The following is a 25,951-nucleotide window of genomic DNA, read 5'->3' as shown; positions in this document are numbered from 1 at the left end:
GCTGGGGAGGAGCTTCAGGGATCTGCCTGTCCCAGCTGTCCCCAGCTTTTACATGATGCAAGGAATCTGAACTCCAGTCTTCATGCTTACACAGCAGGCATTTTACTGACCGAGGCTTCTCCCTCGCCCCTCTTTCCAACCTTTGCAAAGTCTCAAGTTGCTTCTCAATAAGAAAGTGTTTTAAAACTGGACTGATAACTCGGCGGTGGTGGCACAAGGTCTTTGGAGGCAGGCAGAGGCAGGCAGATTTCAGTGAGTTCAAGGCCAGCCTGCTCTACAGAGTGAGTCCTAACTGCTTCCATCACTACTTAGATGCCATGTCTTGAAAAAGCAAAAATACACAGAGAGATAAAATAAAATAAAAAAGCTCCAAATTTAGACCATACAAGATAGCGACACATTGTCTCTTGAGTGGTAGGATTGCACGCATGTGCTACCACATCCGGCTTTATACAGAAACTTTGAGGGCTCAGTTGGGGTAGGCGCTTGCTACCAAGCCTGATGAATTCCGTCCTCTAGACCTCCATTGTGAGAGGTGAGAACAGACTCCCTTGGGTTGTCCTCTGGCTTCCACATATGCTCCATGCCACGAATATTCACTCATAAACAAATAAGCACATAATAAAATGATGATAAAAGGAAACAGGACCAAGCTGGGCATGGCGACACGTAGCTTTAATCCCAGCACTTAGACATGATCCTTATACTTTTAGACCTTGAACTTCTGATTCTTCTAAGTTGAAGGAGAAGGATCAGAACTCTCAGGCCAACCTTGGCTCAACATTTCCCAGTTGGAGGCTAGCCTGGGTTATATGAGACATGGTCGTAAGTAATAAACAAGTGGACCTAGAACCCGTGTGATGCCCGTATGCCTGAAATCTCACCAGCTGGGAGGCAGACAGAAGGATTATAAATTCAAAGCCAGCCTGAGTTACATACCAAGTTCCATGCCTGCCTGGACTGTATAGTAAGATCCTGGCTCCACAAAAAAACCCAACAAGGATTAGTTGAATATGGCAGCACATGCCTTTAATCCCCGCACTCAGAAGCAAGAGATCTTTGTGGGTTCAAGATTAGTCTATATATGGAGTTTCAGGACTACAAAGAGACCCTGTCAAAGCAATGACAAAAAAACAAAATCAATAATTGATTGAGGGAAGAAAAGGGAGAAGGAGGTAAAGACATCACGCACTAATTGAGTATACGTACACACACATGACCACACATGTTACATACATACATACACACAAACACACACAAGCTGGGGTGGTGGCACATGTCTATACTTGAGTTCTTCAAAGGTCCTGCAAATATGATGTCCCTATTGCAAAATAAATAGATACGTAAATAAAAGAAAGAATTAAAGTAAGGACAGTTAAATGCACCATGGGATCCACTACATTATGGAATAATATGGATCTGGGAAGATGAATAAAAATTTCTTAGCCAGCCTCGGTGGCACATGCCTGTAACTCTAACACCTGAGAGGCAGAGACAGGAAGATCAGAAGTTCAAGGTCATCCTCAGTTAAATATTGAATTTGAGGTCAATTTGGGTTTCAAGAAATCATCTCTCAAAAATGAATAAAACCTTGCAGTAAGAGCCTCAGTTATTAAGTAGACACACCTGTGAAGACAGACCCTCAAAGAGTTGCCTTCACCTGATGGCCAGCAGACATGACTACAGGGTGTGTTCTTAATTGTTAATTCATGCAGGGGAGCCTAGGCTCATTGTGGTGGATAATGTGATCCTGGGACAGGTGGTTCTGTTGTACAAGGAAGGTAAAGGCAGAGAGACAAAGCCAGTAAGCAGCCTTCATCCATGGTCTCTGCTTCAGTTCCTGCCTCCAGCTTTGAACCTCAGCTTTCCTCATTGATGGATGGTGAAGTGTAGTAGAAAACAAACCCCAGTCTATCCGAGTTGCTATCAGTCATGGCGTTTATCACAGCAGTGGAAACTTAACAAGGAAAGACCCAAAATGTGAGTAGACCTCTCAGCCATTTCAGTCCCTTGGGGGAGCCTCCCATTGACTATCACAATAAAGACCAGTATTTCCTGAGGGTCTAATTCTCTACAGTGGTGCAACCACCCTAGAAGATTCCAGCCAGGGCTTGTTAAGATTAACCCTTTCTGGTCCTGACTGAAGGCAGGTTTTGCTGTGAGGCCACTCTACCTTGAGACCAAATAAGGCTTGGTCCCAGCCATCCATCCCAGAAGGCTGTTCACGTCACCCCTGAGAGATAAGCAAGGTCAAAGCACTGACAAGAGTCAAAGGTCACCTTCCAGAGCAGATCTAGAGCTGCAAGTGGCTCTAGCAGATGTGATAACTCAAATGGACTTATAACAGACATCGATAGAAAATTCCATCCAAACAGAAAAGAAAATACCTTCTTCTCAGCACCTCATGGAACCTTCTCAAAAATTGAGCACATACTAGGTAACAAAGCAAACCTCAACAGATACAAAAAATTTTAAACACCCCATGCATCTTATTAGATCTCCATGGCTTAAAATTAGACTTCAACAGCAATGCTAATTCCAGAGCCCACAAACACACGGAAATTAAACAATGCTCACCAGCCACAGGTCTCCTTGCCTTCCAGCTTGCTGGATGAAAGCAGGCTATGTAGATTCAGGTAGGGGTTTGGGGAGATGCGGTAGTCCTTTGGGAGCTCAACCAACAGTGACACCCCAGGGGTGGTTGGCAGGGGCACATTGTCCTTCAGGAGGCTTCTAACAAAGACTGGGGCCTCAGAGCCCCACAGCGGCTGGGTGTGGAGTGAGCTGGGATGTTGGGGGATGCAGACTCATGAGCTCCCGGTCACCCCAGAAGGGCCCAGCAGTGGTGGTAGTAAGGGATTGTGGCTTCCCTCAGCAGGTTGCAGTTCCAGAGCCAGCATCACCACCTGAAGACACCTCGCCAAGGAGGGAATTGGCAGGTTGGGCACCTGCCTGGAGGGTACCCAGAGGGGAGTCTCCCAGGATCTCAGGTTTCTTCTGGCTCTGGGTATGCAAGGCTAACTGGAGCAGTGCAGTGGACAGGGAAGGTCCGCTGAGCCGTAGAATGAGGGGGCACAACCAAAAGGCCCTGCTGGCCACTGGCACTTCATGCAGCAGAGGACTGAGCAGCAGCTGGAGGGAGGCAGATGGGCCCAGAATGTCCAACAGCAGCAGGATGTTTGGCTCAGGCGGGAGTCCCTTGCCTCGATTGGGAGCCGTGGCCTGGGCAGTAATGAGTGCTGTCAGCTTACTGTGGCCAGGAGGACCTGGAGCACAGAAGGACACACGTAGGTGACTGCCACCCATGGCCAGGCCACCTGCCCTCTGTTCTGCAGCCTCTGCCATCTCTGCTGTCTCATACTCCAGTACTGCAAAGCCCCTCAGCTGCCCACCCTGGTCACATGGCAGGTGAAAGAAGGTGGGCACATCGACCGGGGACAGTGCCTGGCCCAGGGCATCCACATCATTGAAGCCAGGTGGCAGATGGACCACACAGAGGCACCGGGAGTGCAACAAGGCAGGGGACAGCTGCCCAGCATCTGTGCGATGCACATACAGTGTTTGGGGGCCCCAGTGGTTTGCCCGGTAAATCAGCCTTGCCCTGGCAGCCGAGTCTTTCTTCATGTACTCTGCAAAGCCATAGCCCTTAGAGCGGCCTGTGGGCTCTCTGTAAAATACGAAGCAGCGCTCCAGGCTGCCAAAGGGTCACACCAGCTTCTCACACTGTGCCTGGGTCACGCTGGGCGACAGCTTGGCCACACACAACAGAGCATGTGTAGGCTGCAGCTGAACTGACAGCTCCCGCTCTCGAAGCCAGCTCTGGTGAAAGGCCACGATGGCAGCTTCACCCTGCTCCCCTTCCAGCAGGGTCACGAAAGCTGTCCCTTTGTATTCGTCCACCAACTGTCCTTGAATTCATAGTCGCTCAGACGATCGCGATCGCCTACTTCCTGGTTGATCAAGTCCCCCGGAAGACCCCTATTAGTATCATGGCGGCAGTTACGGAACTGGCACTCAGTAAGGTCCAGGCGCTTCCGGATCTCTTCCGGTTCCAAGGACAGCAGCTCCTGTGCAGGTGCTCATCGATAGGCGGGCCACAAAGTTTCCCCTTTGGCCTCCGCTGCCAAGTTGACCAGCGGCCAGTGAGTCAAGAACTTTAAATCTTTGAAGAAAGAATTTGAAGAAGACACTAGAAGATGGAAAGATGTCCCATGCTCTCGGGTAGGCAGAATTAACGTAGTAAAAATGGCAATCTTACCAAAACCAATCTACAGATTCAAAGCCATGTCTATCAAAATCCCAGCAAAATTCTTCACAGACCTCAAAAGAACAATACTCAACCTCATATGGAAAAGCAAAAAGTCCAGGATAACCAAAAGAATCCTGTACAATAAAGGAACTTTTGAAGGCCTCACAATCCCTGACTCAAACTCTACTACAGAGCTACAATACTGAAACCGCCTGGTATTGCCATAAGAACACACAGGAGGACCAATGGAACTGAATCAAAGAATGGATATCAATCCACACACCTGCAAACACCTGATTTTTGACAAAGAAGTAAAACATAAAATGGAAAAAAGAAAGCATATTCAACAAGTGGTGCTGGCATAACTGAATATCAATATGTAGAGGAATGAAAATAGATCCATATCTATTGCCATGCACAAAGCTCAAATCCAGAAGGATCAAAGACCTCAACATGACACTAACCACACTGAACCTCATGGAAGAAAAAGTGGGAAATACACTTGCACAGACTGACACAGGAGACCACTTCCTAAATATTACCCCAGTAGCACAAACACTGAGAGCAACAGTAATAAATGGGACGTCCTGAAACTGACAAGCTTCTGTAAAGCAGAGAACATGCATGCTCAACAAGACAAAATGGCAAGCTACAGATTTGGAAACGATCTTCACCAACCCAACCACCCCCCATCAGACAAAGGGCTGTTCCACAAAATATACAGAGAACTCAAGAAATTGGTCATCAAAGGAACAAATATTCCAGTAAAAAATGTGGTATGGAACTAAACAGAGAACTCTCAAAGGATGAATCTAAAATGGCTGAAAGACACTTAAGGAAATGTTCACCATCCTTAGCCTTCAGAGAAATGCAAATGAAAATAACTCTGATATAACATCTTATACCTGTCAGAATGGCCAAGATCAAAACACCGATGACAGCATATTCTGGAGAGGATATATGGTGGGGTAAATGCTACACTCCTGCATTGCTGGTGGGAGTGCAAGCTGATACAGCCACTTTGAGCATCAGTATGGTGATTTTTCCAAAAATTAGAAAACAACGTTCCTCAAGACCCAGCAATACCACATTTGTATATATATATATATATATATATATATATATATATATATACACACAAATATTTATATTTTGGATATATATATATATCCAAAAGATGAGCAATCATACCACAAGGGCATGTGCTCAACTATGTTCATAACAGTATTGTTTGTCATAGTCAGCACCTGGAAACAACCTAAATGCCCCTCGACTGAAAAATGGATAAGGAAAATGTGGTACATTTACACAGTGGAGTACTACACAGCAGAAAAAAATAATGACATCTCGAAATTTGCAGACAAATGGATGGATGTAGAAAGCATCATTTTGAAGGAGGTAACCCAGACCCAGAAAGACAAATACCATGCACTCCCTCATGAGTGGACATAAAGCAAAGAAAACCCAGCCAATCATGCACAAACCAGAGAACCTGGACAACAAAGAGGACCTTAAGAGTGACACACATGGATCTAATGGACATGGCAAGTAGGAAAAGACAACTCCTGAGTAAATTGCGAGCATGGGGGTCATAGGAGAGGGTGGAGGGGAAGGGGAGGCTGGGAGGGGAAGGGAGAAAATTATATCTCACTAAAAACGATAAATGATTGAAAAATGTAGAGCTTGGAGTGGATAGCTGATCTTGTGGTTTCGTCTTGGGTTCGACTGGCAGGACAAACAGGCAGTGGAGACATTTGGAGAAGGTGGGGTGTGGCTGTGAGGGACTGGAGGTCAGACGGTGACAACAATGAGCGCCCTAGCAGTAGGAGAAGGCTCAATGCAGGTGTCCATAGCTGGTATTTCTGAGGCATGAGATCATAAAGGCCTGGAATTAGAACAACACTAACTGTACCAGGGTTTAGAATCCACATAGACAGAGACACAAAACAGAATTAAAATCATCAAAGGGGCCATGAGAGCTAAAGGAGTCTAAGAACACTCAAAAAGGTACTTGGGAGTTGCCCTAGCTCTGAGGTCTGCTCTAAATTTTTCATTTGCATTCTCAAGTATTTTGGTGGTTATTTGGTTTATTTTGGGAGGATTTCCCCCTCTACTTTCCCTAAAATATTGGCCCAGAAGATCAGGTGTCATTGAAGAAACCACATGTGCCAACCCCCTTCAGGAGGTGCGGATTCCGGGACCACTGATGGATTTTTTTTCTCTGATCACTTTGAACATATCAACCCACTGCCTGCTGAGTTCCTAGTTTTCTGTCTGGTGGGAAATTGGGTGAAGAATTTATGGAGAAAATGTGACAAAGTCTATTCCTCTCAGCCCCGAAGAAGTTAGTCACTTGCCCTGGAGTGTCCTGGGAAACAGAGCATTGCCACAGCATCCCAGAGTCAGTCAGAGGCTATCATGTTATTCTGATCAATGTGAGTCTACTAAGAAAGGAATTGATTGCTTTGAGAATATATGTGATGGGTTCCATGAACCAAAAGTCATGTCAGTATGTTAGGGTCTGTGAGAAGTGGACCATGCTCCCCATCCACTAATAGATGGGTATCAGTGTGTGCCAGTTGGATTTTGTCAACTTGACACACGCTGGAGTAATCTGAGGAAGAAGGAACTTAACTATCTAATAGGTAAGTCTATGGGGAATTTCAATCAGTGACTGATGTCCCTGGGTTGGAGATCATGGCTGTATATATAAAATAAGCTGGCTTAGAGAGTAAAGGAGAGCAAGTCAGTAAGTGGCTTTACTCCATGGTACCTGCTTTGGTTCCTGCCTCGAGGTTCTGGTCTTGACTTCCGGCCCTGACTTCCACTCATGGTAGCTTCTGATAGGAAAGTGAAAGGGAAGTAAAGCTTCCTTCCTCCAGTTGTTTTAGGTCATGATGTTTCTTCACAGGAAGAGAAAGCAAGTATACCGTGTCCATACCCGGTGAAGGACAACCTCCAGTGCCTGTTATAATTCACATGCTCCCACCTACTATGATTATTAAAGTGGAAAGGGTTTCTATTAGGGATTGGATGTGTAATACCCAAGGAAGGATCCTGTGTTTGAACTCTGATCCCTAGCATGTGGACATGTTTCAAAGTTGGGGAAAACCTAGTAAATAAACCCAGAAGGAAAAGGTAGGTCATGGGGTGTTGAAGAATATTATTTTAAGGTGTGTGACTTCTGTTTAGGTTGCACTTGTTGAACTCTGTGAAGCTGTGATGCTTTGCCTGTCTAAAACACCTGGTAGGCTAATGAAGATTTTAATGGCCAAACGTAAGGCAGGAGAAAGGATAGGTTTGTCAGTCACACAGAGAGTATAAATGGAAGGAGAAATCGTAGAGGAAGGAACAGAGAAAGAGCAAGAGAACAAGGAGAGGAGGATGCTAGGGGAAGCTATCCAGTTACCCAGCCACTGAGTAATAATCAAAGTAAGATACACAGAGTTTTGTTTTTTTTTTTATTAAAAAAAAAGCCTAAAAAGCCCAGAGCCAGAGTCAAAGGAGGACAGAATAATTCAAACATAAGAAAAACTGGAAAGGAACAAGCCAAGCTAAGGCTAGGCATTGTAAGTAAGAAGAAGCTACTGTGTATAATTTAATTGGGAGCTGGGTGTCAGGTCCCCAAAAGAACAAAAGAATGAAAAGAACAAACACGATCCACAAAAAAGGGAGATACAGTGAAGGCTAACTGGGTGTAACCAGCCTCCCCAGGCCCCTACCTGCCAACTGACCAGGGTAGCCTTCCTGTACTTAGGGACAGAATGTGAAGAAAACCAGTGATCTAAGCCAAGCCATCATTGGTCCATTTCTTGCTCTGACCTCACAATGACAGAACCCTGTTTCTTAACTGCTCTGGCTGAGGCTGCCTCCTCTCCTTACAGTTGAGAGGCTGATCTTCAGTTGAAATAGTGATTTAGATAGAAGTGAGCTGGTCCACTTGGTGGATATTCATTAGCTGTTGAATCTGAACACAGTGAGTTTCCTTCTAAGGTCACAGATTTGGGGTTTAGAGGTTTGTGTTTCCAGGATTGAAAATAACCCTTTCTTCCTTTCTTTCTTCCTCGGTCTGGGGTATAATTTGGGGCAATTTTTATTATCTGCATCAATTAGATGTTTACTCTATTTTAATCTTTAGTTTTAATATTTTCTCTGGGTTCATTCCTTCGTTCACCATTTTAAAACATTTGTTTACATTGACTCTCCAACATGAGTATTCTGACAGTGACATTGACCTTCACGCACATGGAAAGCTTTGACCACATTCCCCTGATTTCACTGCCTCCTTCCCACCCTTTCCAAGTCCCTTGGGGTTCTCACTTACTAACTCAGTCAGGTACTTTTCTAGTCCAGGCCCAGTCATGTGGACTCCTGTCCAGAGGACTGACAGGCACACTGGATGGTGTCCTAAGGAAGGGCAGCGATGGATTTCTGCCTGTGCTCTAGCAGAAAGCCTCCTCCAAAGTGGTTATCTTAGGATCTTCCTGGCAGTTCAAAGTCAGGGCAGGAGAGGGCCAGAAGTAACAGTTAGATCCCATTTTGGGATGCTAATGATGGAACAGGGCAGCTGAAAAGGATTCAAGAACAGAAAACGTGAAAGTCTAAAAAGAACCTGTTCTTTGAGGAAGAGAGGAAGTTTCCTTGGTGGGACATGGCACACCAGGTCCCTCCACTATCTTCTGTCCTTCTGTGTGCCTGAAACTGGCCTTTTGTGGGACGTTTTCATTTTCTATCAGGGGACAAGGTGATTGCAGTACTAAAGCTCGTGTGTTATCAGGCACGGGGTGGGGGCAATAATCATTTGGATGCAAAGGATCAGTTCTGTTGGCCAGAGACCTCAAGGAACACATTCTTGAACAAAACTACCTAGTGCTGGGATGTTCTGCCCAGCACTCCAGAGACCCACCCCAAATACCTGTCCTTTTGGAAAAGCAGGGGGACATTTTGTTGACAAGGACTGCCTTTATTTGATTATCACAAGCCTGGGCTAGAGGAAAACTCTTTCATCTCATCCTTTCTTTATTTTTCCAGACAGGGAGCCTCTCAGTGTGGCTCTGGCTGTTATGGAACTTGGTTTGTAGACCAGGCTGGCCTCGACCTCACAGAGAGCTGCTAGCCAGTAACTAAGTGTGTAATGTGTGCATATACGATGCCTTAAGGGAGTGAACTTTGTATTGACAGAGAAGGAAAGTCCTGCTTGAACTCTCGTAAACTTCCATCCAGTTTCTTTGGCTTCTGCCCCATAGCTGGTTCTGGGTGGGTCCTGTGAGGTCCATTTAAAGGGTAAATCTGTTGATTACTTAGGCAAGGTGAAGACAGCATAGCTTCAAGAACACAAAAAGGCTGAGTGCCACCCTCCCACCTCAGGTGTTGATGTCACACTCATGACACACTTGTGTCCATTGTGATGAGGAGCAGCGGGCTGCTTTCTGCCACCCGGCTAGCTTTGCCTGAAATAATTACACAGAAACTGTATTCTTTTAAACACTGCCTGGCCCATTAGTTCCAGCCTCTTATTGGCTAGCTCTTACATATTGATCTAACCCATTTCTAATAATCTGTGTAACACCACAAGGTGGCTTACCAGGTAAGATCTTCACCTGCTTCTATCTGGAGTGGGAGAATTATGGCGACTACTTGACTCAGCTTCTAGCTCCCAGCATTCTGTTCTGTTTACTCTGCCTACCTAATTTTCTGTCCTTTGAAAGGGCCATGGTTAAATTTCATTTAACCAATGAAATTAACACAAAACAGACGACTCTCCCCCATCATTTTCCCTTTTTCTGCTTAAACAAAAAAGAAAGGCTTTCACTTTAACATAGTAAGATTACATATAACAAAACAGTTATCAAGCAAGAATTACAGGTACAATATCTATTTTGTCCTTTATCATAACTAAGGAAAACTATAACTATCTATCTATTCTTCAACTCCATCAAAGACTCCAGAAGGATATAATATTACCTAAGTAAATGAGAAGTAAGCAACTTACAAAACTCTAGAAATCACAGAGACATCTCGCTGCCTGGACAGTCACCCAAAGTTCCTCTGTACCATTGGGGCATCCATCTTCAGCCTACAGGCCCATGGTATCCAGAGCCATTTCCATGAAGCAGGAAATTTCAAAGGCAGTTCAGTCACTATCTGTTGTGTCCTGCAGAATGTCTCACAGACACTTTCATGAATCAGGAACCCCGAAAGATCATCTCACCTTTAGGCAAGTTCAGCAGTCCCCTTTCTGTGGGTTCTTTGTGTCCAGTCCAGTTTATGCAACAGTCCAGGCAAGAGCAGTTTCTGGCCGAAATGGCTATCAAACTCCATAAGGAGCCTCTTCGATGCCCATCTTCCTCTTGAAGTAGATTGGTGCTGCCAGAAGCAGACGTGTCTCATTGTCATGAAAAGCCCTAAGTTATTAAAACATCAAATGCCATATTCTGCAGTCTTTGAAAGATATGAAGAATGTCTATCTAATTGAAATGTATCTATATATATCTAGAAAATCTAACGAACATGACTACAAATTTGACTATTATAGATGATTATCCATTAACAACCCATATACATTACATTTTTAAATGAACTACACAATCACAATACCTTAATCAAGATTAGAAATATATACATATAACAAAATTGACCTTAAAATCCACAAAACTGCAAATTATTCATATCTCTATCAGTCCATGTCCTGTGTCTCACAGCCAAGGTTACTTTTGAAGCACTGGGACCCTCAATATGTACAAGACAAAAGCAGTCCTTGCCCTTCTGTTTGCTTTTGCTTTTTGGTTTGGTGAGAGAGGGTCTCCTGTAGTACAGGCTGGCCTCAAGACCACTGTGTAGCCAACGATGACCTGAACTGCTGGTCCTCCTGCCTCAACTTTCCTAGCTTTAATAATTGCCATGTGCCGGGCCACAGTGGTGCATGCCTTTAATCCCAGCAATCGGTAGGCAGAGGCAGCTGAACCTCTGTGACTTTGAGGCCAGTCTGGTCTACAGAGTGACTTCCAGGACAGCCGTGATTGTTAAATAGAGAAACCCATCCTGACAAACCAATAAAAAAAGCCAAGTGCTCACCTTTATAAGACTTTTCTTGTTTTTCTGTCAATTTAATGGCCTAACCCGAATCTACCTGTATTTTAATTACTATCTTCTCCCCAGGGCCTGACAGTCAACACCTCACCACATAGGCTGAGGCCTAGCGGGATTTCTGGTCCCGCTGGTACCAGCTTGGCCACAGTCACCAAATGTAAGTTTTAACTAAGCCTCTTTTCTTCTATTTACCAATAAAGACTTGGGAGTCAGAGCCGGGCAGTGTTGGCGCACGCCTTTAATCCCAGCACTCAGGAGGCAGAGGCAGGCGAATCTCTGTGAGTTCGAGGCCAGCCTGGTCTACAAGAGCTAGTTCCAGGACAGGAATCAAAAGCTACGGAGAAACCCTGTCTCGAAAAAATTCATAAAAAAAAAAAACACAAAAAACCTTGGGAGTCAGATGTTGGGGTGATAACCTGCTAGCTCAGAGAGGCCAAGAAGCAACGAATCTACTTTCCTATTTGGACAGAGACCCAGCAAAAAAAGCATCTCTTCACTCATCCCAAACTAAAAAGACCCTGAATAGCTAAGTGCCTCCCTACACCTTCCTGTGCATCTCTCTCTTCCTATATTACTGGCTACTTTGTTCTTCCTTGGCTAATTCTAGTCAACTAGTTGCTCACTCCGCTCCCTGAGTTTCTTTGTTTTTCTTTTCTTTCTTTATTTCAGTTTGTTGAGACAGATGGATAGGCATGCCTTGCAGAGTGAGATTGGATATTTATTTAGTGGGTATGGAGGGAAGGGGAAAAAGGAGAAGAGCAGAGAGGCAGAGAGAGACAGAAACAGAAGAGGGAAGAGGAGAGGTAGGGAGAATGGAGTAAGGCAGAAGCTTCCTCTTCGGGAGGAGAGATGGGAAAATCCACATTCCCCTGATCTCACTGCTTCCTGGCCACCCCTCCCAAGTCCCTTCATGTTCTCATTTTTTCACTCAGCCGATCTGTACTAGGTGACAGAAGGGAAAAAAAACCCGTGAGCTGTGAAAAGCCACCATTTGTCCTTTTCTTGCTCTGACCTCACAATGACAGATGCCTGTGCCATCACATCTCTGGCTGAGGTTGCCTCCTCTCCTTACAGTGCAAGCGGGTTCGTGAGGTGGAAAGTGGTTGGAGCTCTGTGCTGGTGAAAGAGACTGTTTGGACTTTCAAGATCTGCTGGATTCCAACATAGTAAGTTTCCCTCCAGCTTTGTTTCCTTTGATTGTTGTTGTTGTTGTTGTCTGTGTATTTATTCATTTTCTGGCTTGATTTATGAGCCTACTTTTTCATGTTTTTTCTTTAATCTGTTTATTTTGTGAGTGTATGGGAGGAGAATTCAAGACAGAAAGTCTCTGTGTAGCCGGGCAGTGGTGGCGCACGCCTTTAATCCCAGCACTTGGGAGGCAGAGGCAGGAGGATCTCTGTGAGTTCGAGACCAGCCTGGTCTACAAGAGCTAGTTCCAGGACAGGCTCCAAAACCACAGAGAAACCCTGTCTCAAAAAAACCAAAAAAAAAAAAAAAAAAAAAAAAAAAAAAAAAAAAAAGAAAGTCTCTGTGTAGCTATGGCCTTCCTGGAACTCAGTCTGTAGATATGGCTGGCCTCAAACTAAAAGATTACCTGCTTTGCCTTCTGAGTGTTGGGATTAATGGCATGTGCCACCACAGCCCGGTAGTTTTTATATTTAAGTTGTGCATCTTGGGGTATAACTTTTATTATTTTTATTTTATGTGTATGAGTATATTGTTTTCTTTCTTTGTGTGTACCAAGAGCCTCGCCCCTGTGGAGGTCACAAGAAGAAGACAGATTAGCTAGAACTCGAATAACAATTGATTGTGAGCACCATGTGTGTTGGGCCTTGAACCAGGGTTCTCTGAAAGAGCAGGAGGTGCTGTTAAACACTAACTCATCTCTCCAGAACCTCTCTCTTTAGTTTTGCTTCTTCATTTACTTTTGTTATGTGTTCTTTGGTCCGTTTCTCTTTTCTCATATCAAGCCTTTCCTTGTTATGGCGTACCATATCATAGGAACAATTTAGTCCTGGCAATCGCAGGAACATCTCTAATGCATTCTGAGCACTTGATCATGTGATTAACCCACACTGCTATGCTTTCTTCTCACACGACCTCCTCCACATTCCTAGGAGCCTCCTCTTATGTTGAGGACCTCCTCCTGCTCCCAAGTTCCACATATGAGAGAAGAAAAGTGACACATTTGAAGGACTGGCTTTTCCCATGTAGAGCGATCTTCTCCAGTGACAACCATGTTCTTGAGAGCCCCACAGTTTCATCCTTCTCTATGGCCGTCCTTCTGTATGACTGTGGCACTCTTGCCCTTAATTCTGTGTCATTGTTGTGTTGTCAGTCTAAATGCGTAGAGATATCCTTGCAAGGATCCTTGGGAGCATATTGTAACCATGAAGTATGGCCTGGCTTATGTGAATTTGGTGAAAAGTATTAAGTAGTATTATTAAGGACTTTACATCTATGTTCATCATGGAAATAGCCTCTATTTTTCTTCATTGTGTTTTCCTGGTTTGGGCATGAATGAGTTTGGAACTGCTAAGGACCTTTCTATTTTGTGGAGTATTGAGGAACACTGACATTTGTTTTCAAGAGATTGGAAGGATTCATCAGTAGGTTTGCCTGCTCCTGGGGTTCCTATGCAGATTCTTTCCTCATAAATATTTCAATCTTGTTCTTTATCAAATCTTCTTACTTGAATTTATATCAAGAAGTTTCTCAATTCCATCCACATTTTCCAGTCCATGAGAAGGACTCTCAAGGTTTTCAAAAACAGATTTCTTTGGGAGATGGGTTAGCCTGGAGAGACAGCCCAGCAGTTAGGAGCATGGACTCTTCTTGCAAAAGACCAGGTCTGCCTCACAGCAATCCCATGACAACATAACTTCCTGAAGTGCCGCACCTAGGGGATCTGTTGCCGTCTTATGTCTTTCCAGGTCATAGAAATAAAATTAATCAAAAAGACTTATATCACTATTTAAAATTATATATAGTACATGTGAGTATACATTTAGGCGACCTCAAGTGTGTGTTTGTGTGTATACATAAGTGTGTGTGTGCGTGCGCGCGTGTGTGTCTGTGTTTGCCCTTGTGATCGTCCACGCATGTGTTTGGATGCCCTCAGAGGTCAGAGGTATAGGATCTCCTAGAACTGGAGGCAGTGATCCACCTGACCTGGGTCCTGAGAACCAAACACAGGTCCTCTGCCGAAATAATAAACCTTCTGACCTCCTGAGCCATCTCCCCACCAAGACACTCTGGGTTTTCGGGGTTTCTGTTGTCTCATCAACTTCTCATGCATATGATTTTATTAGTATCTTGTCTCTCAATGAGTGTTCAACTCAAGTAAGAGGATGATTCTCCTGTCCAATCAGTGGCTCGTAGCTTCTGCGACCCTTTGTTTTATTCTCTCCGTTTCTGGGTGAATCCGGCCAAACTGACCTGTGTTATGTTCTGCTGTCCACTGCTTTGGAAGGTACTTCCTTCCCTTCCTGAGCACTACGTAGCTGGTTAGGTTGCCTGAAATATCGGTGACTCTTTTTCTCTTTGGAATGTAGGAATTGATAGTGATAAACATTCTCATTGGTGTGATTTAAACTGTTTGTTTAAAGTTCCCGTTGTGTTTCAGCGAGAACCTGGCCATGGAGGAGGTCAGAGAGACCCTCTACTGTGACAAGGAGACATTTAGCAGTATCTATCAAATGCTGACAACTCTGGGACGAGGAACCTTTGCCACAGTTAAACTGGCCTTTCACATGCCCACTGTCAGCTACGTGGCTGTGAAGATTCTGGCAAATGTGAATGGGGACTGCGCCCGGAACAACAATGAGGTTGATATAATGAGATCCCTCGTTCATCCGCATATAATCAGGTTCCTTCAGGAGGTGCAGACACGGGACATGACGTATCTCATAATGGATTACGCCTCCAAAGGGGACCTGTTGCGTCAGATTCGCAAACCGGGAGGCTTACAGGAGTGCGAGGCTCGAAGGCTGTTTGGACAGGTAGTACAGGCAGTGAAGTACTGCCACGACAACTGTATCGTCCACAGGGACATTAAGGCAAATAACATCTTGATCGACGCCTCTGGAAATGCCAAGCTCTGTGATTTTGGCCTGGCAGTCAGAGTTGTCCCTGGGACAAAACTAAAGACTTTCTGCGGCACTCTGGCCTACTGTGCCCCGGAACTCTTTGGAGTGGAGCCATACGATGGCTATGCCAGCGATGTTTGGAACTTAGGCGTGCTCCTCTACTACATGGTGGCCAGGCACCTTCCGTTCCAAGCGAGCTCTCCTATGGGGTTGAAGCAGCAAATTTTGGCTGCAAACTTCAGCGTTCCTCATCATGTCCCACTTGATATTTTCAATGTAATCGTGGAAATCTTCATGATCAGCCCCAACAGGAGGCCCACCATCAGTCAAATCCTGACGCGCCCCATGATCAGGGACAGCCAGGCACGGGAATACATCCAGAGTCTCCCAGGCACCCTGAGCCCTAGCATTGTCGGCACCATGGCAGGTGAAGAAATACTTGAGTGTCTAGAAGACCAAAAATTTAATCAGGCGACGGCCACACACCTGAGTCTGCAACACCAGGCACCCGGGGGAGACAGCTGCCATCACCGGGTGAAACCCACAAAACCCATGGAGCCAGGCCTTGTCCTCAACCTGGCCGATCTTCACACTTTTTCTGGAACTCTCAGGAAAGCTGCTGAGCCTACTTCCCCAACCTTCATCGTGCCATGTGAGCCCCAGGAGAAAGAAGATGAGAATTCCAGGCAGGGTGGCAGAAGGCATAGCGTGCCTGCCACCCTGTGCTGCCAGCCAAGGAGGATCCACCTTGCCCACCTATCCCACCTGCGCTGTCCTGTGGCTGATTCGCTCATGAGCAGCAGCCTGGACAGCAGCAAGAGTTTCTCTCCATCGATGATCAGGTTGTATGGCAGCCTGACGGCGAGTGCCCAGCCATTTTGCTCTCTGTACCACCCTCATGGGGCAGACCACAATGAGGCAGCAAATGATGCAGAGAAAGGCTGGAGCTCACTGGGGACGGCTCTGCGTGTAACCCCCAAAGGCTCCTCCCTTGGAGACACACTGCAGGAAGAAGTGACCACCAGACAGGAAGAGGCCATCAGCCCTGGTCAGCGCCAGGATGCCGGGCCAGCTTCCTCCCGAAACCAGAGGCGTCAACGCTGGAAGAGGATCAAGAAAACCATTGTCAATGGCTTCCGACACCTATGTTGCTGCATGCCTCCTGCAGAGAGTAACCATGCCTCCCATGAGAACCAGGCTCCACAGTCAGGGGATCCTAGAGGCACCCATAGAACCAGGTGAGCACCTTTCTCATTTCATCTGATTTGTACTTTTGGTCCTGTCCTTTGTGATAAATGATGCCTGTGTCCACTCGTGGCACACTGTGAGCATAACAATCTGTCACTTCAGAAAGACCAGGTGTCCCCTGCAGTGTGACCTCAGGCTTGTTGAGCAACATGGGGACAGCAGAGATGCTGAGTGAAGTAGGGAGAGGTGGGGGCAAGGCCAAAGGAGGCAAAGATTCCTTGGAGGACCAGTCAGGTACTTGGGCGCTGCAGGGCAGTGCACTAAGTCTTGTGTGTTTTGAAGTCACTAAGAGTCTCCTTCCTGTGCCTTTCTCTTTGAAGCCCCGAAGAGGTCAAGCCCCAGCTCAGTGGCTTCTGAGCCACGAGTTGGGGATCGGTCTGGATGAGATTCAGACAGCCCCTCTGGGGACCCATGCCAGATGCCCAGGACACTGTCTGGCCACAGGCACCTCCCGCAGAGGAAGCGCTGTCTACTCCAGAGAACATCTATCTCTCCAGGTAAAATCCCAGGCAGGAAGGGTAGGCTTCCCACAGGGTCTAGCTCAGTGTGGAGGACTGAGGTGCAAAGGTGCCCTAGGCTGTCTTGTGGAACAATAGCGCCTTGCCCTCTCCCCATGCCTGCGGAAACATCAGAAGAGGTGCTCTGGGTAGTGACTGTCCTTTGCCCAGTTTCTCTGCAGAGAACATGGTCTTCTCCATAGAGTGAGACTTCCCTCCCCCAAGGAGAGTATTCCTAGTCAGCCTGCCCTAAGTTGGGTTGCCAGGTTGAGAATGTGTCCTGCAAGCAGCCCTGTAGAGGGCTCCTCTAGAGGGCAGGCTCCTGCAAGAACCTTTAGCAGGAATCCCCACAAGTCATCCCAGCAGGTTCCATTGCTTGAGTCCTCAGACCCAAAGCTTGGGAAAATCTGAGCTGGGGAGTGAGTGACCCCAGGGCAGCAGAGTCCCCCCTCTCCACCAATTCTGCCTTCCAGCTACTCACCTCCTGCCTCTGCCTGCTTGCTCCTTCAAGGCCACCATTCTCATCAGTGACAACTAGCTCCTGCACTTACCACCATGTGCCACACCCTGAGGGACTGGTAGGTGTCAGATTGGAGTGAAACCTGAAAACCTAATGAGGGGTCAGCAACCTGCTGTGCCTCCTGCCTCCAGCTTGCCTGAGTCTGCCTGAGTCTGCAACTGGCCAGTGAAATTCTTTAAGAAGGCTTCTGTTTTTCTCAGCCTTTTAAAGGTGAGCAGGCTTTTCCACTTCTTTTGGAGATGGGTGGGGTGTGCTTCCCGGAAGCTGCCTCGTCCATGCCACAGTCACATTGGTAAAATCTCATCTCGTGTTCTTTCTGCCTAGACCTTGTCAACCTGTGACAGCAAGAGACCCAGAGAAGACTGTGCGACTGGTGTGGTGGTCCATCTCTCCAGCTGTCTTCCTCATTAGAACCATCCTGGGTATCTTCTATATTCAAGAATGTGTCCCAGCATTCAGCGCAGGTCGTTGTGGTGGCGGATATCCCGGCCTCTGGTGCCGCTCTATTCTCCTGCCTCCCCCCCAAATTTTATGGCGAAGTCTCCAGACTCGAATCCCCCTCGTTTCTCCTTGGAGCCCTGAGGTTTCAAGATGCAGAAGTGTGGATTACCCGAGCCCCTCCAGACTTTACCCCACAGTGGTGAGTGGTCACTCCCACCCTGCCCGCTAGGAGAATCCCCCAAACACACACACACACTGGAAACTGAACCCACCCCACACTGTGAACCTAGAACTGTAGACAGCCTTTCTGATAACCCGGATAATCAGCCATGTTCTGTCTGCCCAGGCTGGTTTCTTAAGTCCCAGCATTGTCTGGCCTCGGTTTCTTGAGTCTGGAACTACAAGTGGGTGTCACATGTTCTTTTGTTTTGGAGAATCACTTTTAGTTTGTTTGTTTGTTTTTCAAGACAGGGTTTCTGTAGCTTTGGAGTCTGTCCTGCTGTCCTGGAACTAGCTCTTTTAGACCAGGCTGGCCCTCAAATCACCTGCCTCCCGAGTGCTAGGATTAAAGGCGAGCACAGCCACCACTGCCTGGCTTTGTTTTGGAGAATCTTAACATCCTATGCAGTAGTTAAACTCGGATCTTTCTGCTTCTACCTCCCAAGGGCAGCTACCGAGCCCAATTTTATACAATGCTGGTGATGAAATCCAGGGCCCATTCATACTAGGCACAAACTCCATATCTGAGCCTCGTCCCTTGCCCGCCTGCCTTAAACATTACTTAACCATTTTGATGGGGATTAGATTTAATGTCAGCACTCAGGAGACTGAGGCAGGAAAATGGTAGGCTTCGCGGCCAGCATGAGATAGGGAATACCAAGCTAGCATCACACACAAAGGGTCTGTCTCAAGAAACAGCCAGGAGCCGGGTAAAGCCAGGTCGTGATGGTGCAGCACATGGGAGGCAAAGGCTGGTGGATCTCCGAGTTCCCTGCCAGCCTGGTCTACAGAGTGAGTTCCAGGACAGACAGGGCTACACAGAGAAACCCTGTTTTGAAAAGCAAATATTAAAAAAGAAGCAAGCAAGCCAGGAACGGTGGCACGTGTCTGTTTGCAGTACCTGGGAGGTGATGCAGGCTGATCAGGAGTTCTAGGCCTCACACAAGCCCCACACAACAGAAGTTAGTTGAGACAAAACTCAGGGTTTTAGCACCCTAGCCTAGAAAAGCTGCTTCTTCTAGCCCCGGCCTCCCGCTTTGCAAAGGATCTAGCCAGCCTCTGCCTTCTCCCTTTCTTTCCTCAGACTCAATGGGTGGCATGTGCCTCTCTCTGGCTCACAGACTGTTAAGGGCAAACTGGATGGCAAGAGATGCTGATGCCAGGTCCTTACCGGCAGCCCTCAAGCTGGAGAAGCCACCTTGCTGGCATCGTCAACAGAGGTGGGAGGAAGACTCACTTGCCTTTTGTAGAGTTCTTCAACCCTGTCCTTGTCTGTTCCCTTCACTGCTGACTCTCTGTACCTTGTACTCATGGTCGTCTATTTTCTTTGCAAAAGCATTTGACTCTTAAACCCCACAGTGGCATATCTATTGTTTCCTTCTAATGAAGAATCCTTTCTTTTTCTCTCCTCTTGTTTGGACTCCGGTTTACTGTATGTAGTCCCGGCTGCCAAGGATCGTTGATCATCCTACCTTCAGCCAACTGAGTGTAGGTGGTATAGGTATGTAACTTGTCTCAGTGGGTTTTAGAAGATTTACTTTTTAAATCATTTATGTAGGGGTAAATATCCTTCATCTTTAATCCTTCTGCCTCTGCATAGAAATGTAGGGATTACAGGAATACCACACCAAGCCTGGTTTGTTTGGTTCTGGAAACCAAACACAGGTTTCTGCATGGTGGGCAAGAGTTACCCCAACTGAGTCACACCTGGAGCTCAGGGAGTCTAGCCTCAGACTTCGTATTTCTCTCTGTAGCTGAGAAATACCTCCTGATGGAACTGCAGATCTTACCCATTGACCCTGATTTTTCTCTTGCTTTCTTTCTGTCTCTCTTTCTCTCTCACTTTTTTTCTTTTAGCCTTTCTAGATGACCTGTTTTACTGACTGAGAGTCTTTAGAAGTTGCACACACAAGGGGTGTAGCTGGACACCACTCTTCTTCTGAAGCTAGTGAGCTGTATTCTGGGTGGGAGGGAGGAAGAGGAGGCTGTCCCAGTCATGTGTCATCTCAGAGTCCCCAGACTCTCCCCTGTGTATCCAGGCAGCGTTGAAGGTAGGTTCTGACCAGAAGCCCTCGAGTCGCCCGCAACTAACTCCCTATGCACCTGCGTTAAACAAAATGGAAGTCACCAGCCCTAACCAGCCCATGTCCCGACCTCAGGCTGATGAAACTAGGAAGATGGAGACTCACTCCCACTGCTTGAAGCTTTAGTCACCTCACCCCTTGGGGCAATCTCCTATCCCTCACATTTAGACAGTTCTAGGGAGTTTGTGGATTTGTCTTAAAACTAGATGATTGAGCTAGGGTGAAGGTGAATGCCTATAATCCCAGGACTCTGGAGGTTTAGACTAGTGACTAGCCATGAATTCAAGGCCAACCTGTTCTCCATGAGGAACAGTAGTCTAGGCTTTGGTGGCTCTCTGTCTAAAACACAGAAAGTGAACGACAGGACCAATGCTCAGTGTGCCTAGCATACACACTGGCTCTGGGCCTGGCTTCTTTAGCATAAAATGAAACCAGGTGGAGCATGCCGCAAATCCCGGTATTGGGGGGCAGACACAAGAGGATCAGAAAGTCAAGGCCATCTTCCAACACAGAAAGTTGGAGGCCAGTCTAGGAGGAATGCCACTCCTTTTGAAAAACCAACAACACCTACCCCCAAATCTTAATGCCCCAATCTGAGAAAACAGTGACATAGCAGCCCATTCCAACCACGTATTCCTAGTGAGTCAAAAGATCTTTGTGACAGAGAGAAGAAAATATGGCTTCCAGATGTGCAGGGTTATTTTCTGCGACTCACATCTGGAATTATCCTGAGCCAATTGAGTTCATCCTTGTGCACAGCACTGAGGACTGTGGTAAGTACTCCCTGCTGGCCCTGTGGTAGGCACTGACAGGAAGGTTTGGGGAGCATGGAGACCCCCACTTGTGCAAATGAGAAAGGCAGGAAGGCTGCTAGCCCTGCCACCCCTCAGAAACTCTGATGTTGTGCTGCCCCCTTGTGGCACTTCTGTACCAGTTCCGTTTTAATGCGCCTGGTTTGCTGGGGTCTCTGCTTCAATTCCTGCCACAAACTGGGGTGAGTGGGTTTGCTCAGAGTTGGGGTGGGGGGATGCTTCCACTGCTCTGTACCCATCTGACGTGATTCTATCCTTCTTTACTTCATTCCATTTCTACAGTATCTTAATAAAAGAACAAAATAGCTGTCATAGATGTTCTGCCCAGGGGTTGTTCCTGAAGAAACTTCATAAACCACATTGCTGGTTCTTCTGGCCCTGCTGTTTATAATGAGAAACGATTGGCACTAAGCAAGAGTGTGAAATCGACGCCCTGGGTGAGATTCAGAAGCACAAGAAGCCTGACAGTGACTGTCTCTCTGAACAGTGTCTAGTTACCTTGTTTGGTATGTGTTCATGTGCAGAATCCAAGGAAAAGGACCTGACTGCAAAGTGTTCTAAGACTAGAGTCTCGTGCCCCATGTGCTAAAAGTCGACCCCAAGCCTTGCCCGTGTTAGCAATTCTTCATTATGTTGTGCGAGTTTGTTCAGAAAGGTCAGACTTCAAAGGGGAAATTGTGGAACTGTGAGTGTTGCTCAAGGGTAGAAAGCTTGCCCAGCAGGCCAAGGTCTGGTAATAGGTTTTCTGCCCCTCCCCCACAATAGGTTTACTGATATGCCAACGAAGCCGAATGGAAAAATAAACAACAGGTTTATTAGAACAATGCCACTCCCAGGTGGGCCCTGTGGTCCCAGAGATTGGGACCTGAAAAGTCATTCCCCTGAAAAAAAGCAGGAAGATTTTCTAGGTTGTAGACAAGGGATCATGACATGTCAACCATACAAACCATGGGCTTAGGCCAGGACTTGGGTGACTGGCAACTTCAGAGGAGGAAGCTACAATAGCCACCAATAGTATGGCTTTTTGACACCTTTCCTTTGTTGGAGACTCTCTAGGCGGGCAAGGTTTGGAGCGGGAGAGAGACAGGAATGGGGCTTTCTGGATTGTGCAGGGGGTGAGGTTCCAACCAAACACTTCAATTTGATCCTCAGCACTGGAAAAAGAAAGCAGTGAAAAAGACATGGAATTTTCACTGTGCAGAGGAGGACCCATGCCCAGGCTTTTGCTTTGTGGTAGGAGGAGTGACCCATTCAAGGGGGGGAGATGGTCACTGTGCAGGCACTTTGAAGTTGTATTTGAGGGAAACCACACACCCTAACATTGGTAATTGTTGTGTGTGTGTCTTAATGTTGTCCTTGCGATCCTGTAACTCACTCTGTAGACCAGGCTGGGTTCACACTCACAGAGATCTGCCCGCCTCTGCCTCCTGAGTGCTGGGATCAAAGGTGTGTGCAGAGTCAGGGAGGGATGGAGGCAGGAGCTGAAGCAGAGATCACGGAGGAGGTTACTTAGCCGCTGGCTGGCTGGCTCTCTCATAGTTGCTTCAGTCTATTTCCTTATGCACCCCAGGACCGCCTGCCCAAGGGGGCACTACCCACAGCAGGTTAAGTCTTCCCACATCAACCATCAATCAGGATGATGCCTCTCAGGCTGGCCCACGGGCCAATGCGATGGGGAGGAACCCCTCGTCTCAGATGACTTAATTTGGCAAAGAAACCACACAGAGTTGTGGCTCAGCCACTGTCTCAGGCAGCCCTGGGTTGGCCTAAGCAGTGGGAACATGGCTCTGAATCGGGTCCAGAAGGAACTGCCTGGTCACAGAGGGATCGTCTTGCTCAGTGTTATGCAATAAGGACAGTCTTACCAGGAAGGGGTTTTCTCACTGACCATCCACTCCCTTACAGGTTATCCTTCCAAACCCCTAAAGGTTTGCTTTCACTACCAAAATCTATCACCCTAATATCAGCAGCAATGGCAGCATCTGCCTGGACATCCTGAGGTCCCAGTGGTCCCCAGCATCGACTTTGTCCAAAGGTAGAGACACAGACATGGACTCAGCATGTCTGTCTCCTGTACTTTCCCCTCTTGCTGGTAGTGTACATGGGAACTCAGGAGGAGCAGACGGCTTGCCCAGACCACAGAGCCCTGCCCAGTCCTGTGCCCACTGTAAGGAGATGGCATGTGAAGCCCAGTACCTTTGCCCTAGTAGTTCTCAGCAGTCAGTTACTGTGTGAAGCTCAGAACTGCTAGGTGGGGAGAAGAAGACAGCATCAACCCAACTTGCATTTCAGCTAAAAGTCAAAAAGGCAAATATTAAATATGAAACGCTTCTTTTCCTTCCTTCCTTCATCCAAGGAGGACCAACACACACACACACACACACACACACACACACACACACACACACACAGAAGCTTGGCTATCACAGTGCTCTTAGCCACGGCTCCATCACGAGCATCTTTAGTTTCTAAATGGTCCACTTATCAACAGGGCAAGGGAAGGCAATCTTAAAAGGGCTCATGTACTTTGAAGACAAATGACAAAATGATGAGTTTAAAAGTTGAGAGTGTTGGGCTGGAGAGATGATTAAAAGCACAGGTCCTGAATTCAATTCCCAGCAACCAAATTGGGTCTCACAATCACCTAGAATGAGATCTGGTGCCCTCTTCTGGCTTGCAGGCACACATGCAAACAGAACAATGTAGACATAATAAATAAACCTTTTTTAAAAATTGAGTGTGTGGAATTATAGAGGTGAAGGTGGGATATATGTGCTGGAATCAAACCTAGGGCCTGACCACCTAGGTAAATGCTCTAGCACAGAGTTGTTACACACAGACACACAGACACACACACACACACACACACACACACAGCCTCTGATCTCTACAGAGGTTGGATTTGCTGCCACCTTAAGGCCAGGCCAGGCCCGAGGGCTAGAAGTGAGCCAAGAACTTCCTGCCTAAGTAGAACTGATCTCATCCCAAGAAGATAAGGTACAGAGTGAAACTACTTTAAACAAACATTTCTGAGCAGGGTTACACTTGGTTAGAAACAGATAAGACAAATGTGTTTAGCATAACATAAAAGGGCTCAGATTTGGTATCAAGAGCTTTGGCAAGAGATGCCTTGGGAACACCTGCTTCTTGCAAATTCCCGACATGCTTCCCGTCAGGGTCCTGTAGTTCCACAGTGCCTTTTCTCTGGGCCCCACTTGCAGGTGACACTTTTCCAGGACTTGTTTTTCTGTTTGTTCTGCTTCCCCTTTCCCTCCTCTGCTTCTGTCTAGACTTGTCAATCAGGGTTGCAAAGAAGGCGGGGGTGGGGCAGGTCTTTGCCTCTGTCTTTGCACTTCATCTCAGAGTCGCTAGTCTGGAGCAAGGTGTAAAAGAGTCGGGCACAAGGAAGCTCTCTGGATGATGCTGATGGTGAGGGGGAGTGATTCTCAGTCAGGAGCTGGCTCTCCTCTCGGGATGTATGTGTGTGGTATTTGGTTTTCTTTCCTGTGACACGCAGTGTTCCAGGCTGGCAGCATGCTGTGAACAAAGACAATTGCATTCTCTCATCTCCTTAGCTGGGACTTGGCAAAGGCTGAAAACAAATCATGCACCTGCTTAAACTTTCTGGCATGACAAAGAAGCCTGTCCCCTTCTCTTCCACAGGAAGTGCTTCTAGACTGCACTCGAACAAGCCCTAATTAAGTCTTTCCTGGATCCATCTTTTTCTCCAGCCTTTTCTTGGACTTAGATGTGTAATTAAGAGGAATATCAAGAGACAACATTTCTCTTGACCAAAGGGCTGGGATGTAGCTCGGTTGATAGAATGCTTGCTTGCTTGTCTGGCATGTCCAGTGTGCCCCGAGTTCAGTCCTCAGTGCTGGGGTGGGGAGCGGGGAGAAACAAGAAAAAACCAAAACAACAAAAACCAAAGAAACAAAACTGGCATAGGGCTCAGCTGGAGAGCCTGGGGTGTAGGTCTGGAGGTAGAAACACCTGCCTAATGTAGACGAGGTCCCTGGTTGGAGCGGAAAAGCAAGCTAACAGGAAAAATTAAGATGATTTTGATGGAAAAAATTGATTGCAATTATAGAACATTTTCTCAGATGTTTGTTTCTCGCATTTTTGTCATTTTGTCTCTTAGGAAGAAATGCTTCCAGCCAATACAGTCACACTCACATGCTCACTCTCTGACACAAATGCATACACATTCACACATTCTTACACACACATACACATTCATACACACATGGATACACAGTCACACACACATGCATACACATTCACCCACACATGCATACACAGTCACACATACTTACACACCTGCATACACATTCACACGCACATGGATACACAGTCACACACAAATGCACACACAGTCACACACACATGCATACACATTCACACACACATGCATTCACAGTCACACATACTTACACACCTGTATACACATTCACACAACATGCATACACAGTCACACAAACTCACAGACGTGCATATACATTCACACTCACATGCATACACATTCATGCACACATGCATACACAGTCACACACAAATGCATACACAGTCACACATACTCACACACACATGCATACACAGTCACAGACACATGCATACACAGTCACACACACATGTATACACAGTCACACACACATGCATACACAGTCACACACACATGCATACGCAGTCACACATACTCACACA

General features: G+C 46.7%; 2 pseudogenes; one reads left to right on the top strand and one right to left on the bottom strand.

Moving 5' to 3' along the window:
* Positions 1–2,573: 2,573 nt before the first annotated feature.
* LOC121444199 lies at positions 2,574–14,912 on the bottom strand (annotated as a pseudogene).
* A 64-nt stretch (positions 14,913–14,976) lies between these two features.
* Positions 14,977–15,877, top strand: LOC121444198 (annotated as a pseudogene).
* Positions 15,878–25,951: the final 10,074 nt, after the last annotated feature.

The sequence above is a fragment of the Microtus oregoni genome, unplaced genomic scaffold, assembly GCF_018167655.1.
Source record: "Microtus oregoni isolate MIOR12 unplaced genomic scaffold, Mior012 000118F_ref0000498, whole genome shotgun sequence".
In the NCBI taxonomy this organism is placed as follows: Eukaryota; Metazoa; Chordata; class Mammalia; order Rodentia; family Cricetidae; genus Microtus; species Microtus oregoni.
This window is presented reverse-complemented; position numbering and strand designations above follow the sequence as displayed.